The 18,617-nt window shown below is 44.9% G+C and overlaps 1 protein-coding gene across 5 annotated transcripts in view; it reads left to right on the top strand.

The window, feature by feature from the left end:
* GRAP2 (GRB2 related adaptor protein 2) overlaps positions 1–18,617 on the top strand; it is a 103,959-nt gene continuing 85,342 nt past the window's right edge. The window contains exons 1-3 of one of the 5 annotated variants that reach the window (XR_013939186.1): positions 23–317; positions 750–813; positions 12,934–13,243. The gene's annotated coding sequence lies outside the window, so the exon portion shown is untranslated. Of the gene's footprint in view, positions 318–749; positions 814–12,933; positions 13,244–18,617 lie in introns of those variants that run through there. The other 4 variants (XM_080554932.1, XM_080554934.1, XM_080554933.1 and 1 more) reach the window with 4 other exon arrangements.

Here is an 18,617-nt window from a genome sequence, read left to right as displayed (position 1 = left end):
AGGAACCTGGAGGTAGTAGAAGCAGATAAGAATGAAGAAGGAGGGAGGGGAAGGGTTTATTTGCTCTCCAGGGCTTCCTAGGCTGGGGCTCTTCCTTAGCACTGCTGTCTGGTCTCTGTGTGTTTCTATCAGAGTAAATAAACCTCCTCTTGTAAATGCTGACCTCCGGCAATGTAGTAAATGCTGGTGTCAGCCAAACCTGGGCTCAGTCACTCGCGGGGATGTGTTGCTCCTCAGTGTGATGCTGTGGTATTGCTTCCCCTACAAGCACCAAAAGGAGAGGCCACGAGACACCTTCCTTTGGGTCTCAGTTCCAGGTATGCTCCAGAGTCTACTGACTTATTTATTTTTATTACTGCTCCCTTTCTGCCCTCGTTTTGTAAAAGCAGCTAACTCCCCTGTTGTGTTTTATGTGATGTTCCTACTTGAGAGCTGACTTAATCTTTGCATTTTGCTCTCCCTGTTAATCTCAGGATTAAGAAACTGCCGTGCAAGTGTGACTGGAGCTTTTAGAAGTGATTTCTACTTTTTTAAAGGAATAAAAAATCTGCAATGAGCAATGCTTTTTATTTAGAACTGAATTCATGAATTTTAACTGAAGATGGGCATGTTGGGCATTAATATATGTATAATTATGCAGAACCACTGTTATGTCTCTAATGAAAATTAGATTCTACCACCGAGGCTGTGTTTGGCGATAGCGTACATCTTCATTTGCGCTGCATATTTATTTATTTATTTTTTCCTAGCTTGCATGACCTAGGATTACAGTTGCTATGGCGATGAGACAGTTAGTGAAGGAAGGAGTGAAAGGTAAGTTTGTTCATCTGCCTGTGTGCTGGGAGGATGGGGGGGGCTGGCAGTCTCATTGCCCGATGCTGTGTCTTGGTTTCTCTGTACTGATGGTCTTAGAGGGATTTAGGGTTGGGGATGCCTGGGCTAGAGGCCCAGAGTCAAATCTTATGACTGTGCTCATGTGTTCATTGATTGATATTTGTGATTTTATGGGCCCTGGACTTGGAGGTGGTGGTGCTGAGCACCAGTAGCAGCTCTGTCCCCCCATACCCAAAGTGATGCTGAGAGCCCTTCCTGCTTGCCGGGGTTGGCCTCATGGCAGGAAGGGAGGCAGCATGCCCCAAAACCTCTTCAGCAGCCTTTGCCACCACCTAACCAGAGCAGCTGGAGTGCAGGGTTTTTTCAACACATAATTGATAGTGAAAGAAAACCTGTCCTTGGTGTGTCTTTACAGATGAGGAATATATGCATGGTCCTACTCACCTAAATGTAGCTGCTTAGAAGTCTGTGCGCCTCTCCTGGCCTGTACTCTGCAGTCAAAGCCGTCTGAGCTTGCCCTGAGTTGTTGGGGAAGTGTTTTCTTGGCATCCTGCCCATCTCCCCTGTGTTTCTGCTTGTGCTTGACTGTGTGCTCCTCCATCAAGACAGTCCTCTCCATTTGCTTGGATCTCCTGGTGGAAATGCCTTCCATGGAAACCCAGGCTGACCAGCTTTAATGGTTGCAAGACTTGAGGCAGTTTCTTGCAATTGTCTATTTCAAACCAGCTGCTTCTTCCTCCCCCTCCCAAAAGATGGGTGGCTGTAACCACCAGCGTTTTCACCTGATCCTCCTAGCAGTAATGCTTTTGTAACTCTGGAGTTTTGAGGTTATGTTCTTCTTTCAAGTACATCATGATTTAACATATCGATGGCCAGTGAGTAAGTCTCAGGCTTTTACCAATTGGTCTCAGTCTAATTTTGAATCTCTCCTTGGAATTCTTGAACTTTTTATTAGGTATAATTTTTCCACCAGAGATCTTATTACCGTGATTATCAAAAGACAAATATGTTTAAAAAAGGTCTCTGCTGCCCTGCCGCGCTTCATGGTTTTTCCCCAAGTGAACTCTTTTCTGGCTTGCAGCTCATCGGCAGCGCAGCCGCTTCAATGCAAGCAGACAGCTCTCTCCCACTCACTTGGATGGGGGTAAGGCAAATGAGCTGGCTGACAGGGACAATCCTGTGCTTGTACTGCTCTCTCCCCTCAAGGAAAACTCTTCCAAGCTGCTGAGCCTCTGAGAGGGGGTCATCTTCATGCTCAGACACCCTCCCACCCGCAACCATCAGTGTCTGCACAAAATGCCTGTGCTCACAATGTGCTCCCTTCCTCCACAGCTGGGGGGAGAAGCTGTAAAAACCTGATGGGTGGTGCCCAGGGCCGACTAGAGAGCAGAGCGGTGTTGATCGTTGGCCATATAGGTGGGAGCTTGAAGATGCTGTATTTCTCTGAGCCTGTTGGAGAGTTGTTGACACCCTTTGATGGGAGAGAACATAGCCTTGGGGCTAAGGCTCTTCCAATCCAGAAGTTGGTGAAATACTGAAAAAACAGAGCACTGCTTCACCTGCTCCTCTAGCAGAAGTCTGTTGTCTTCCCAAAACCCAGATATCATGGCAGGCACCAAGGACAGGGCAAACCTGCAGGTTGCTGCTGCAGTTCCCATGGGAATGCACAACAAAGTAAACTTGCCTGTGATTTCTCCAAAAAAACAGTGCTCAGAAGTGCAGGCTGCCCAACCTTCCCCTTGAGGACTGTTTCAAAGCACTTGCGAGTGTGTACTGGAGAACAGGGTATGCTGTGTGCAAAACCTGAGCAAACAAGGAGGAATAAAGAGCTGTACAAGGGGATGCACATACAGGAAGAGGGAGCAAAATGAAATCCCACATTTTTTGACTCTCCTTCTTGAGGTGCAGAAAACAGTAAGGTGGGGAAAGAAATGGCTTTCTCCTGAGAAACCCCTCTGGTAAAGCCCTGATGCAGCTGCACTGCATCTTTTCAATGAGATGAGCCTGGCCAAGCTGTGGTCCTTCTTACAGCCAGTGCCTGGGGTGAGGGTGAGCATGAAGTAAAGGCAGATTTATTGCACAGCCCCTGGGGAGTTCAGTTAATGCAGCGGGTTGCCTGGTGCTGGTGAAGTGTCAGATAGCAGCTGTCTTTAGAGGGAAGACCCTGAGCCTCTGGGGCTCAGTTATACTGCGGGTCCAGCCCAGGTCAGCAGCACACTGAGTCATAAACACCAGCAGAGGTTTGGGAGCAGGCTGCCTAACAGCACTGGGCTTCGGGTTGGATCTGCCAGCGACAGGTCACCAAAATCAATGCAGCGTTGAGCTGCATCTTCATCAGTCTTTGACTTCTCTGATCTCCTCCCTCAGCCTTCTGCAGGTCAGTGCTGAGGCAGATGAGAAGTGTGTGTGTACATACAAACTCGGTGCCTCTGGCAGCTGGGTACGGAGGGCTGGGAGGCACCCTGGGTGGCTGTCTGAATGGCCTCTTCTCTGGAAGAAAGCCTGTTGGGGAAAAAAAAAATCAGATAATTTCATGATTCCCCCTCCCCTTCTGTAAATATTCATCACAAGCAGTTAAATGGAAGCAGCAGCTGTGGACGATGAATCCTGGCTTGTCATTGTCCTTCATCAGGAGGACAGCCCAGTCAGCACTCAAATATCCTTCCCTTCTCTGCCCCCCTTACTGCCTCCGTGTGCTGCATCCTCATGCTGCAAGGGCTTCGTAAGGAGCATATAGAGGCAGGGATGCAGCAAGCATATGCTGTGACTGTAATCTCAAATGAGCTAGTGAGGTGCTTAAGGACAGAGGCGAGGCTATTTCCAGGGGACGAGCAGTTAGCTGCAAGGTGGCCATGGGGAGTGATGGCTGTCGTGAGTTTGGTGTCCCTGGGGGGGAGTGAGTGAAGGGGTCAGAAGTGGTCACAGCCTTGCTTTTGCATCTTCAGATGCTGATGCAGCAATGTGGCTCCATCGACCCCTCTCGTCCTGTCACCAGCAGTGCCGTCAGGTACAGACATGTCCTGTCCAGGGCCAACAGGTAGCCAGGAGCAATGCAGTTGGAGGAGTGAGGTTCCTTCTTGCTTTGCAGGGAGAACAGGGAGGTGTCACATCCTCCTGGTTGGAGGACAGAAGGAAATGGTGGTGTGTGGAAGGGATACAGGTGGGCAATTTGTCACTGACTGCTTTGGGATGCTTTGTAATTGCAGGGGTTATCAGGCAGGTTATCAGCAATAGCTTGGGGGGGAAGCATTTTAGCATTTTTGTCTTTTTTTAGCAAGACCCACAGGATGTTGTGATGTCTCTTTACATCATTTGCCTGTGCTCTCAGGTTGATCCAGGTCACTAAGCTTGCTCCTGTACCAGCTCAGGACCAGCAGGGATGTGTCATGTCCTCACCCTGGTGGGACAGTGAGATCCTGATGGGAGGAGGACAGGAGTTGGGAGCTATAGTGGGTCCTCAGTGAGGATGGGCAGACACTGCTGTGTCTTCCTGAGATCTTTCTCACCTGAAGGTTTTCCTCTCTCACATAGAATAGCGTGAAGAAGGAAGAGTTGTCTGGTTTGCCTCTTAGCTTGGGAGTAAAGATTTTTTTTTTTTGGCTGGAGGTCTGGTGCTGGGGGTTTCATCTGCAGTGGCTGGGCTCCTGCTGTGACTGGGTGCTAGTGACCTCTAATGGACAGCAATGAAAAGCCTCACCGAGGGATGGAGGCTTTTAGATGGGACTATATTGTTAGTCTCTTTATGTAGGTACAGTGGATGTGGCTTTAGCGATCTCATGCATCTTTAAGGCAATCCTGTTGCTTATGACTTGTGTGCTCTTGCATTTTTATTCCTCCTTCGCCAGTGGAAAGAAGCAGCTGGAACAACCCAACCTGTAGACCTTCATAGCACAACTATTTTCCTTGGCATCCAGACAGTGAGGAGGATGAAAGGGATCCAGGAGGGACAGACTAAAAATGAGGACTGCAGTCAGATTCTTAATCTTTAAATAGTAATTCCACAGTCAGGGAGACCTCTGTGGCTCTACTGTATTCCATTAATCTGCATGTAATTTGGAGTACATATCTCTAAGTGCCTTGTCTTAAAAAATGGAGTATAGAAGTTAAATTCACATAGAATGAGGAGCCTTTCGTGTCCCTTAAATCAAAGGGGAGAGCTCATGGCTGTTTGGCAGCCTGCACAGTCAAGTACTCCACAACCCTTCTGCTCATTGCTGGCAAAAGTGCTCTTTGACATCCTGAGACACCTGCTGAAAGCAAATAATCTGTGCTTACAAGCTGGCTCTTGGGAGCATTTGATATTTCTATTCCTATATCCTCTTAAGGCCCCTGTATTCTTCGCCCTTTGACTTTTGTGGCAAACTCCCGCGGTGGGCCATGGGGGCGTGTTTCCAAGGTGGGTAAAAAAGCATTTCAGCTCTCCTTATACCAGCCTCTTTGGGATGCCTAAAATCCAGCACCTTATTCAGAGGACAACAGATGAAATTAAAAGACAGCAAGCTTTGGAACTAAGCTCCAAATCATTACTAAATGGGAGCATGCTGTAAAACTAATTCCCTGTCCCAGATCAGCACCAAAACAGGATCTCTGCAAGATTCGTTTGGGTTGGGATGTGAGGGGTGACAGAATATCCAGAGGGCTCAGAATAAATATGTATTGGTAGCAAGCTAAACCTTATGCTTCAGTTCCTCAGTGAATTTCTATTCATTGATAAGAATGAATAATTTCTTCATGACTAATACAGAAGATCAATGCTGCTGCATCTTTCACCTTCTGTGTGAGGCCTGGTGGTGGCCACAGGGAGACCAGACTGGGGAGAGGCTTGGCCTGGGCCTGCAGCCCTGTGCTCTCTCAGGGAGCTGCAGGTCTCCTTCCCTTGTTTCATCCCTACCTGCCCCTGTCAGCGGCGCTTACGGGAAGATTAACTGAACCGGAGGGTCGGACAATCATGGCATGACTTACAGCTTCCCGTTCCACATGATTGAGCTGCTGGCAGGGCAAATGGAGGCTGTCATGTTGTTACCAGCACCTCCCATCAGCTTGTTTGTACATATCCCCTCCTGGGGCCTGTCTGGGCACCCAGGAAGGGGGGAAACCTGCTGCTGGGGCACCAGGAGCTTTTTAGACTCTAACTCAAAAATCCAGAGAAATAGCCTGTGCTTAGGGATAGCAACAATCCAGGAGGCAAGGCTGAAATAACCAAATATAAACAGATGAGGAGAGGCCTAAAAGGCAGCTACAATCTCACACCAGTGAGGACAGCGGGAGGGAGCAGGGAAGGAAGGGAGATTGAGGGTGGTGAGAGCTGATATAGCCAGGAGCAATGATGTGGGGCCGAGCGGGGGAAACGGAGCCTGCGGATCAGCAGGGGATTACTGCTTTATTAGCCTCTGGATTAGTGTCCAAGGGCCAGAGACTGCAGAATAGGCTGTATTGAATTATTCCTTATCAGCCGGTGCTGACTGACTGCCTAGGGTCTGTCCCAGTAAGCTCCAGGGTAGGGAGGTATTTTCTGTGTTCAGGCTGGTACGCCACAGTAAAAAGCCTGGAAAGAGATGGCTTTTAGGAACACAAAAGCCACATGGAGATGAGAAATTAGGGGGAATGGGAGGTTAGAGTTATACAGTAGTTGCCTAATACTATCCTTTTTCTTTCCTTAAATTGGAAGGGCTCTCTTATCTCCAGATCAAGTCTCTCAAGACATAGCTGGAGATTTCTAGTCTTTGATTGCAATACCTTTGATTCCAACACCTTTCCATGTTCCTATTTATTCTTCAAAAGTGAATTCAGACTAGTTCAATCTGCTTTGGCTACAGGTCTAAAATATCTGGGGATATCATTTTAACCAAAGAAAACAGTCACACTGTTGATATATGTATGAATGAGGAAGAGAAACAGACTGCGAAGGAGAGGGTAAGTCTGTCTGCAGCCTTCTTGTAACTGCTGTGGGGTCGGAGGAGGCAAAGAGATGGCCAAAGGTGGCAGAAGGTGATATTGTTTCAGCAGGGGATGCACCTCCATCCAAGCTAGCAGCAGTTCCTTATCAGCTGTGAGCGTGGTGATCCTGGTCTGGATGAAACACCAGCACAGGTATCCCATTTGCTTGTCACCATTACGGGCTTTTGTGCTGCGTTCTCTGGGAACAGGACACACTGTTGTGCCTCTGGCTGGGAGGAAAAGTGGATTATGCTTTGCATCCCTACAGTCCTTCAAAAAACATTAGTGGAAGACGCACCCTCCCTTATTTTTCTTCCAATGCCAGGCCACAGACCTTCCCTTTGGAGGCTAGGCTGCCTTCTGATCCATGGCTGGCCACAGCAGAGAGAGGCAACTCTGTGTCTGTTACCATATTAGATGAGGAAAGTTGGTAAGAGGCTATCTGAGATTACTACTTATCTGAGATCTCTTCTGCATCAGTACCTCTTCTCCCAAAGAAAGCCGTTGCCAAGTAAAGCAGTGGGTAGTAGCTGGTCAGAGCATCTGATACCGGGCGGAGGAGGGTTTGATTTGTTGGCTTTGTTTCTGCCACCTTCCAATTCTCCTGGAGGTGTAAAGGAGCATGGGGCTACCTGTGAGAGAAGCTCTGGCAGTTCCAGTGCTGCGAAGAACTATTGAAGTGCTGTGTATTATAAAGCTAACAAAGGAAATTCCTGTTGCTGGGGTATTGCCCTCGGGTTTGGGGATAGTTCTACTCTCTGCAGTATCCAGGACGGTGTTTATACTAATGTTTAGCCTTTGTTTGCAAAGGAAGGTTTCCAAGCGTGAACCAATTACAACTTCACGCGCTTCAAGGCTTGAAACAGCAAACATCCAGAACTAAGGCTTTTGAGCAGGGCTGACTTCCCCTAGTAATCCATCACCAGAAGCTTCTGAATAAAATGCTGGCCACTTGAATATATGAAGCTTGTTGTGATGCAAACAATGAGAGCTGGGTAGTTACAGGCAATAAGCAAAATGAAGGTACTGCTAGCAGCAAGCCTCCTGTCTCCAACATCCATTTTGAAGTGTAGGAAGCAGCTGTAGGTGAATATACAAAAAACAGGTAACTAAAACTGTAGTTCCTGGATGCAAATGGTGGCCTGCCAGCTGCCTCTGTGCAAGTCTCCATGCTTCAATAGCTGGTGGGGATTATGTGCCTCAAATAGGTAGTGTGGTTCACTGTCCAAAACACAATCCCATCCTCCTCCATGCAATCCCACTGGCATATGAGGGGCTTCACTTCCATTAGTTCTTAGAGCAAGCAAGAGAGCCTCCTGTTGCCTGACTGACCTCTCTCAGAAGCTATCCTGAGATTTCCTGGCCTCACAGGAATGTAAGAATGAGTTTTGTGCTTGGGCTATGGTCACACTGGCTCTTGAGAAATTTTAAACTTCACTAGGCTTCACTGATTGATACTCAGCTGGGGAACCTTTGAGCACAGGTGACTCAAAAATTAATGTTGATGACTCACTAGGTAACACTTGGGCCCTCTCTTACACTGGCAGAGGTGGTTACTGGATTTTCATTCAGTGGTAAACCCCAAGGCTTAATTGTTAGTGAGGCTGTAACATCTTCCATGTGAGTTTGAATACAATGTTCAATGTTCTACTAAATTTCACCTAGAGAAAGTACTATTCTGCTGACATAGCGTTTGGTTTGTAATTCAACCAGAACAGTTACTCTTCATTTTCCTCTCTGACGCTGCTATATAGTTTTATTACGTGCTGTTATATAACTTAGTTCTGATGTGAAGGCAGCTATATCTCTGAGTTAGATGAACAATCCCTATATAATATGCATATGTCTGCAAAGTGCTTCAGATAAAAGACCCTAAGAAATGCAGGTTATTATTTTGTCTTTCTGCGGGTCTTGCTTTGTGGCATGCTATTTAGCAACTCTGCTGTTGTTCTGTCTCAATGCTTTGTTGAATGAAGTGTTCTGAACAGTTTTGGGAGTGCTGGCATATTTTATTAATTGCCTTTTATAGGTTGTTTTTCTCTTTTGAAACTCCACATTTTACAGACATAATCATAAAGAAACATTTCAAGCTAGAGTTCTAACAATCAGGTTAGAAGAGAGGAAGGGAAAAAAGCTCAGCAAAATATTTGGCCTATACTAAGATAAGCTTTGGGGATGACATGATATCAGACTTCTTTTAAGGGTCTTAGGGTACAGGAAAAATAACTGGGAAGGGGGAGAGGTGGGTGCGCAGTGTTCCAGGCAGGATAAAATCAGCAGCCCATCTGGGTCTCTGACGACTTCTCAAAGTAGGGTTTTGTACTCCGAGATCTATTCTGACAGCACAGTGTTTGGAAAATGTTTAGGACTCCTGCCATCATATTTCTTTTAAAGTCTGATTACCTTATGTGACATATCCTCAGCTGTTGTAAATTGATAGCGCTTCATCAACTTCAGCAGCATCTTGTCAGTTGTTGTCGGCAGAAGATTAGCCCTCTGCATCCAGACATGTTGCCTTGAGCTGGGTTGGGATCTCATCATAAGTCATTATGAGACTGATGAGAGAGTGCTGAAGGGAAGACATGGGTTATGATAGGTCGTGGTGAGGACTGACCCCATAAGTGGAACTCATTTCTTTTTGATTTATTACTAATTCTAGTTTCTCAGTATGATTTTGGCTCCAGGACATATCTTCTGAGATAACAGTTACAAGTGTGTGTTTTTTTTAAGACCTCCATGCCAGTCTTTAGAAGAATGGGGAAGATGCTGGTGCTTGTGTTCCAGACAGAGCCAAAGTGAGAAATTTTATTCACCCCACCAAAAGTCCCCTTACAACTACCTTTGATACTCATCTTTGTTGCTTGTCATAAGGCTACTGTGTGATACTTAATGTGCTGCAGTGTTTTGTCACAACCCAGGTATAAGAATTTCTCTGCAAAGGACAGTTTGAAGTGTCCTTTGGCATCCATTAGTGTGAAATGTGCCATGGAAATGTAAATCATGTCACTGGTTGTCAGGGAGCACCTGGCCTTCAAAGAGTGCCCTGCCGCATTAGGAAGGGAGGGGTGAGGAGGCCAGCAGGGCAAAGCAAATTTTGCTGATTTTTTTTTATTTCGCTTAAAGGACTAGAATTCAATTCCACACCACACCCTGCTCTGCTGGGATTAGAGCTCCTGAATGTGAGGGCCATGGTGCTGTTCATCTGGTGCACGTGGAAGGTTATGCACTATTGTGCTTGCTCCTACCCTACTGCAGAGGCAGTTCTGTCATTTGGTGAGCAGATTACTTCTCCTGTGGGTAAACCTTCCCATAACAGAGAAACATTTAACTTTCTGGACTCAGGCAGGAACCATCTTTTCCTGTGGCTGTGGATCTGGGCAGGAAGGGCTTCCCCACCTGGGTAGCACCAGCGAGTGCAGTGCTCGGACTCCTGGTCTGGCTTGGTGGGGCTGAGCACACAACACCATCATGGTGAGGAGCTCCTGCCTTGTTTCAGCCCTGATTAAGCTCAGCTGGCTGCATGCGATAATATCGGTGTCTTCCTGTGTGTGAAGTAGTATTTCCAAGGACTGATGCTCTACGTAAAGACACTGGATGACATGACTGAGTAGAGACGATATAAATCTATGGTGTACCATGAGGTACTGCAGTTCAAGCCAACAATAGGCCAATGTATCTACTGTAATGATCCAACGGCAGCTCACTGTCAGATGACTGGGGCTGCAAGACAGCCACCGAGCTTCCATTTGAAAATATTATAATTCATTATTGATGCAGTTTAGTCAATTGGCAGGTTGTGAAGGTCAGACCAGGGCATCTCTTAACCCTTGCCTGTGTACTCAGTCTTTGCAGTAATATCTTCAGTCAAAAAATAAAAATTATTCCAAATGTATCATCTTCATCCCATCCGAACCCCAACCCGTGACACTCACCCAGAAGTGGTGTTATCAAGAAGTGAGCTGTTTTGTTGAAAAGCTGTATTTTTCACTGGCTCTCAATGTCCTGTCACCTTTCTTAATTTGTGGCTAGCTGTGGGTTAGGTGCTTAGTGATTCTTCAAGGCTCCCAGCACAGACATCAGCTTTGTCAATGTGGAGTGCAGTAGTCTACAGTAGGTCTGGTTGTCACTGGGGAGACTATGAACTGAGGATATTTGGTTTGCTGTCCCAGGAAATAACACTTAATCTTGTCTTCTACAGTAGATGCAGCCTTCAAGCTGTCCTTAGGCTAAAGGAAATAGTTTCAAGCCCTGTTAAATGAAGCGTTTCCCAGTAATCTTAGAAAGGAGAAGACTATTATGCTTCTGTATCATGTATGTATTGAACCTACCAAGGCATATATGTCAGACAGGTAATGTGCAGGTCTTTGGGCAAGAGACCCAATTCCACAAGCCTTGCAGATGACTCCCTAATGGACTTTGCTTGAAGCCATATGACCTTGCAAGAGGGAGATCTTTAAACCCTACTGCTTAATTTCTGTCTAATGGTTAAACTTGTGCAGATGGGGACAAGCACAGTGTGTTATGAATGAGAACTGCTCTCCCTGTTAAAAGCAAAGCTAACAGGAAAAGCAGTCTCTCCCCTCAGCTACAGGGTTTTTCCCCCGGTATTAGGCAGGTCTATCTTACAAGGAGATTACATAGCTGAGAGAGAGGGTTTGGAAAACTTCTTCATGCTCCCATATGAAGCATGCTGTAAAAAGATTTTGCTGCTGAGTACTGCAATGTTTGCTTATTGGTGAAACTACACAGATTATTTAGTGATGACTGTCAAACTCTTGCTAATACTGTGTGCGCTACTGATATGACGAGCTACTAAATAACTATGGTGTTGTCAGAGACCAATTTCTATAAGAACTACAGTATCTGGATTTTGGTATAATGAGGCTCCTAATCATGTATAGAATCTCCCCTTGTCAGGATAACATATTGTGCCTCTGAAGTAAACATTTCTGCTAAACTGGAATATTTTCTTAGCCCCTGTGACTACCCAACTTCTATACATGTGCACATAGCATGGAGAATTGGCAATGTCTATGCAGTAATGATTTTAGCTAGCTTTGCATCCAATTTTGAAGCCTTCTAAATCCCCTCAGTAACAAAGTCCATTCTCTTGATTGTTTGTGTGATGTGGGGCCAATAAACCATATTTCTGGCAATTTAAAGCTGTTTTGTTGAAATGAAATTCCAATATCAGCTGTACTATTTGCTTTTCTGCAAATGTTTCTTTCTCATGTTCTATCTCAAAAGTGACTTGGCCTAGACACTCGGTTTCTGCAAGAATCCTTGATGATATGCTGAAATAGCGTGACTTTGGATCAAACTGGGAAATATTTTTAAGCAGCTGGCAAGGTCTTTTTGAATTTTTGCAATATTTGCTGGCTGTGGATTGTATAGACAGATTTTTCCAGAGCATTTTGTGCTTGCTTAACTCTTCTGATCCAAGCCTCCTTGGATTTCCACAGAGTGAAGCCTACTTCAAGATTCTATCCAAAGAGCCTAGATTAGGCTGGTGATGCTGGGCTATGGAGAAGGGTCTGAAGTTCCCAGTCTGCACAAGCAACTTTGGACTGTCTTGTTGCAGATGGTTAAGTGTTAAATTCTGCTAGTTGTACTGTTTGGGTCCAGATTAGTTATGTGCACAACCTATGAATTTTGGAAGATCTGGCTGAGCCCTTCTCTTTTGATGGGGGTATGATAGCTTCTGCCCAAGAAGCCAGTGGAGTTTGTAAACTCCATTAGCCCAGCTGTTTGAATTTACATTCAAGAAATAGTCTCTTGGTCTGGTCTGCACTCTTGCTGATTGCAGCATGCCAAAACAGTCCTGGCAAGATTGAGGTGCTTATTTAAGGAGCTTTTGCTATGGAATTTCTTAAACTTTTGATGCATTTTAGATTAACTTTGTAGGATTCACCTATCACCTAGCAGAGATGAGGACTTCTCACTCAGGCAACAGCTGGGGCTTCTTTTGCTGATTCCTGCAGAACTGAAGAGTCTACTCTCTTCTGTTAGCCTACTTGGTTTAATTGTTCGGATATGAAGCCAATGGAGGGTGGTGTAAAGTGTTCTTTGTGATCTGAGTTATCTGTAATTCTAGGAGCAAACTGATCTTGCCCTTTCTGTAGATTGAAGCTGGTTACAAACAGTTTTTCCTTTTTTTTGAAGGAAAGGGATGCAGAGGAAGAGTATGAGGAAGACATGAGGTCCCACCAGGGATGTTGCTGAGAACTTGGTCAGCTTGATAGAGCCACCTTGCACCTGTGGCATACCTAATGCAGAAGATCTGAGCTAAGGACATCTGATGTCCTCATTGTCTTGTCTGTCCCCATGAACTATGCATCAGTGACCCTGTGGCTGGAGTACTCTATGGCCCCTTTTTATTCTGCTCTGTTCATCTTTGTCACCTGATGTGATATATGTCAACATGAAAACCTCATAGTACAATAAACCCAAACAAAGCACACAGCTAAACAAATGCAATTTAGCTTTTTTTAACGAAGTCACTCCAAGCTTCAGAAAGGTGGGAACTACTCTTCTAAAAGCAAGATCAGTTACCCATTGTAATGTTGGATCTGGGGTTTTGACTACAAAACAGCCAAGGGCTTGCTCTGTCCTCTGCCCCAAGGCTGTTATTGTAATCACACTGGTGGTTCCACTGGGAATGGTATCTGGCCTATTCCAATTGCAACTTACATCCTCAGATAAGGTTCAGTTTTAATTAATATAATTGATATCCTAAAAAGAGAAATTAAAGACTAAATCCAGTCCTTTTTTTATATTTCTAAAGTAATGTCCTGAAAATAACTTTCCAGCGAAATGGGTTCAGGAAAGCGTTCCTTGGGCTTTAACAGGCTCAGGCAAGAATTTGAATTCATCTTGCAGTTCAAGGGCCAGCACAAGGAGGGCATGTGATCTGAAATGACATGAAAACATTTTTCCTAACTAATACTGACAGTCGTATCTTGTTGAAGTCAAAAAAAAAAAAAAAAGGCAACCTTATTTTTAAAAAAGCAAGCCATACTGTAGGAAGACCCTCCTCCTTTTCTCCTGTCTGTCAGCTGATAGACAGAAATATGTTGGCTAAGCTGGAGGCAGATGTCAGGGGAAAGCAGAGGAAGGGAAAGTATGAGGGTGTGCAGAAAGTATTCTGTATCTCCTGTGCCTCAGATGTTGCCCTTCACAGCATTGCATCCCCCGCAGCCTTTCTGGGCTACTCTGAACTGAATCAGAAGCTGTGTCAAAGTTGTCTGGAGTATCCTCTTTTAAGGAGAGCTGGTGCATATCTAGCTTGCTCTTTCCTCTTCTTTCCCCTTCTGCTGGAAGGGGAGATAGGGAAAACATATCTCAGAAGACCCTGCTTCCCGAGACGTAGCCAAACATTGTTCTTTGTTGGGAAGTAGTAATTTCTTTTCTCTCTCTGTGCTTCCATGTGGCCTTTGCTTTTTTTCCCCTCTTCCTTTTCCCTTTAATTAAACTGTCCTTATCTCAACCTGTGAGTTTTCCTTTTCTGGCATACTTGTTTTAACTTTCCAGCATAATTTCATCTTCCCCTTCTAAGGATGGGGAGTGAGAAGCAGTTGTGGTGGAGTCCAGCTGCCCAGCAAGGTAAAACCACCACACGCTGCTACCGAACGCGTGCAGTTTGCTCACTGTAACGTAACTGATTTCTCTGCAGGGTGTGAAGAAGTGAAGCTGTAGGCCATGCAGACATACCATAGGTAGATTAAACCACAGATAGGAAGCATCTGTGTTGAGAACACGAAGGCAGTCATCGCTGGGGGCATCACACCATCAGCTGGCCACATGCTCTGCTGCTTGTGCAACCCAATGGCCTGTGATGGTTTTCTCCACCAGTGAGGCTGAAGCTTGCCTGCGTGTGGCTGTGCAGGTTGCGGTCACGTCTGCTGCTGCTGCACAGCAGGGGACCTGGAGGAGCAGCAAGGTGAACAGCCCTGCACCACGTTTGCAGTAGATGCTGTGCTCTTGCTGCCTGTGGTGGTGTTGGTGACAGGAGCTTTGACTGGACCAAAGGCAGCATGGCTTTACTCTCCTTCTCTGTGCTGCTGCCCTTGCTGGGATGTCAATGAAACCACAGGCTGGCTGATCACTGATCACTCAGTGAGGGTGACATGCGGTGTAATGCTGTCCTTTGAGCATCAGGAAGCAGGACTCTGAAGGAAGGTGCATGTTGCTGGCATTCCTAAGACAGAATAAATGTGAGGGGTAGCACTGGCCAAAACAGGGAAAAAAAAGAGAAATTGCTCCTCAGGTCTTTGGCAGGAGATGATGTGGTTCTCCAAGCGTGGGTTGCCCTTCCAGGGATGGTGATGTCAGGAGACTTGGGAGATCTGGGCTTTGCTCTTGACTTTGCTGAGGGCCCCCCCTGCAGTTCTCGTACTCATCTCTTCAGCTCTGCTCGCCTCTATCTACAATGAGATGTACTTCCCACAGGGGAGCGTTTTGTCAGACTAAATTCAATAACGCCGACGAGGCACTCGGACACAGCAGTGAGAGAGGGCATTAAAAGGATCCAGGTAAAATTCATCAAAATTTGTGTATAGCTGTAAGAGAATGCACTGGAAAAATCACTGTGTAATGCTTCTCTCACTAGTCTGAATTGCATTGAGGGATATTTGGCTGTTGTGCAAATATGTGCATGTGTACACTTATTTACATATCTGTAGAGATAATTAATGTATATATGAATAAACACAAAAATCAATAACCGCAGAGTGGGAAAAGAAAAAGATGTAGTTTGTCTAGTATCTGTATAGACTTCTGTACCCTTTGCCAAGTGAGGGCATTTGATTTCTTCTTTCTCCAGAATGTAGCTGGTAGTAATCTTCCTTTTGTCATATAATCACAAATAAATCTTGTGTTTTGTTTAGTAATTGAAATTGGCATTTTTTAGTCTGATGCTTCAAGGCACTGCACTGCAGGAATCAATATCATATGTGACAGTCGCAATTGATTTGTGAGCAGTGACACCTACGCTGAGGATTTCAGGCCTCGGGGATAAAATGTCTGAAGAGAGCATTAAAATCATTTTAAATCAGGAGGGATTATTAGAAAAGGGAGGTGATCCCCAGGCTCGATCATGAAGCCTAGTACAATGAAGAAATCAATTCCTTGCTTTGTCAGAGACTTTGTGTGTGATCGTATACAAGTACTTAAAATTATCACAAGTGTAACTTATTTATGCTGTAAATTTTGCACTGTCCAAAGCAGCACCTTGCCTGCTCCATGCTTATTGTTTGTGCTGGTACTGATGCTGAGGATTGTAACAAAGGCATGTCCTTAGTGTGAACAAGTGAAACATAAGCAACTTTTTTTTCAAGGTGAACCTGAGCTTGGTGCTGGGCTGCTCCTTTCTCAGGGCATGATACCTGGGCCAGCTGGCAGGGACAGGACAGCCTGTCTCTGAAGAGACAGAGTTTGAGTAGAAAGTTGTTCACTTGTCCCCTTTCACTGAAACCATGTGCGGAGGCTGGTCAGCAAGGTGTGTTTTGACTATTATCAGTGAATAATATCAGCGGTAAGGTTATCAGATTTGCAGATGCTTTAGTTTCTTCCTCTTTCTTCTGGGTGGCAGAAGCTTTCTTTGACAAAATGTTCCATACGTGGCTGTTCCATTATTTTTGAATCCTAGTCCCAGTGGGAATGCTGCAGATCATGGCGTTTAGTGGTAACTATGGGCTTCTTTAAAAGGAGGGGGTAAATAAAAGGTGGAGAGAACTCAGAACACTGCAGTAGATGTCTAGATAGAATTCTGGCAATTTTTCTGCTGTTTTCAGCCCTTCCAGCCTGAGATATTCCTAGCATATTGTTCCTTTACGTACATTGATCCTATGAAGCATGGCCTCTTCAGATGAAGAGGCAGGGATTAATGAACCACATGGAAACACTAATTTGTCTGAGTTAGAGGAGATTAGCTTACTTAGACCATTAACATAATTAATCTGAGGCTAGAAATGCGCATTCAATATTGCAAACTTGCTGGATTTTTAAGAAGGTGTAGTCCAATGCTACTTAAAAAAAAAAAACAACCTTCCTAATACATATTCAAAAAACTTAATCTCTCTTCTTTGAAGGCATGTAGAAGAAAGATGTCTTATTGCTTTAATAATTTACCTCTACAGTGTCTTGAGGGATCCCAAAGTTCCTCTGGGAGCTTCAAATCAAGGGCTACAAGGTACATAGGTTCGAAGGAACAAGCAGTCAAGGAATACAAGGCTCTTGTTGGGGAAAACAGTTTTCCTTGCATTTTGTGGAGCAGTGAGAGGCTTACAGAGATGCTTGCTAAAGCTGATAGGAGAAACTAGAAAAAGAAAATGGGGCTGATGAGAGAGTTCATTTCTGCCATATCAGATCCCTAAGAATACGTATGAAGTTGCACCTGTTTCTGTAGCTGTGCACCCCTGACTACTAAATTGTTTTTTTCCTTTCCGAGTCTTGAGGTTTGATATCGATGCAGTCTGAACTGTACTGCAATGAGTTTGCCTTTAGAAATTCTGTTTTAAGACTTCTACAGTTACAAATCTATCTGAAAAAGTATAAAATATTAAGGGGCTGGTGCTGAAATGAATGTGCAGGCTGAAGCTGTTACAGGAAAAGCATTTGGGGGGGGGGGGGGAAGCAATGATTTGGGGATATAGCTTGTGTTGTTCCTTGATTTGGTTTGAGGGAATTCAGTAACTCTTCTGGAAATATTTTTAATGTGGAGCTACTAAGTGAACTTGTTCTAGCAATGTGGAGCCCTGAGCTTTATAACCTTAGACATGAGGTTTTATTTCCAGCTCTGTGAGAGTAATGGGAGGAGCAGCTTTCCTTTTTGACATTTACTTTAATTCATAAAAATTACAGGTATCTGCCAAAATATCCTAAATTGTGGGGGAGGTGGAATTTGGGTCACGGAGAAAGATTAACATTGAACAAAAATATTTGCCAGCAGTTTAAGATGAGAAAGTGAAAACAGTGCGCTGTAGAAGAATTGGCTGCCTGTGCTTTTACACAACCACTACTGGTTCATTATCTTAACTGAGAACGAAGAGGGCTGGAGTCAGGCTAATTTTCTTTGTGCTTATTTGCTCTTCGGCTTTTATACATCATCAGATCCCCATGTCCTGCTCTTTTGATGGGGAGGATACTTGGACTGATTTCAGATATCTTTGTGGTTAGGGACTGCAAGACCAGATTCTCAGCAGACAAGCCTTCCGCAGGGGTCACATCTTATAAATGCGAAAAGCTGCAGACAACTTGCTAGCAGCAGCCACAGTGGAAACCGAGCTGCTTCTCTGGGTGGACAGAGGGAGGAAGGCAATGTGCCCACAGCGGATTTTAATATATTCATCAGTGCCAGACAGATTCTGATTAACAGCAGTTGTCTCTTTCACCGAAGCATGACGATCAGGGACCATCCATCCTCTCTCTCTCTCTGTGTGCTGCCTTCCAAACAAACCTCACCAGTCACTTATTCTCCCATTAGTCCTTTATCAGACAGTGTTTAAACCGCCACTTGAAATCAGCCACCTCGAGTCTATTATTGGCATATCCACTTCTATTTCCAGTTCTCAGCTTCTCCAGTCGATGAACTTGTGTTATCATTATGTAGTCTTCAGTGCCTTCAAAGCCTTATGCTTACTCCTTCCATCTCGGCACCTAAATCTATTAACCTCTTGTTTTCCATTCCTGGCATATTGAACACCATTTGCAAGGAATGTCAGACATTCAGTATGAAATAAGATATAATAGGTCCACTGATAATACGAAACAAATGTCATGTTATTTCCTATTAAGTGTAACTGGCACCTTTAATATTAAAAGTTTATCTGAAAAGGACACTTTGGGGT

Source organism: Anser brachyrhynchus (genome assembly GCF_964034855.1).
Source record: "Anser brachyrhynchus genome assembly, chromosome: 1".
Lineage (NCBI taxonomy): Eukaryota > Metazoa > Chordata > Aves > Anseriformes > Anatidae > Anser > Anser brachyrhynchus.
Note: the sequence above shows the minus strand (reverse complement) of the source record. Positions and strands in the feature narration are given on the sequence as shown.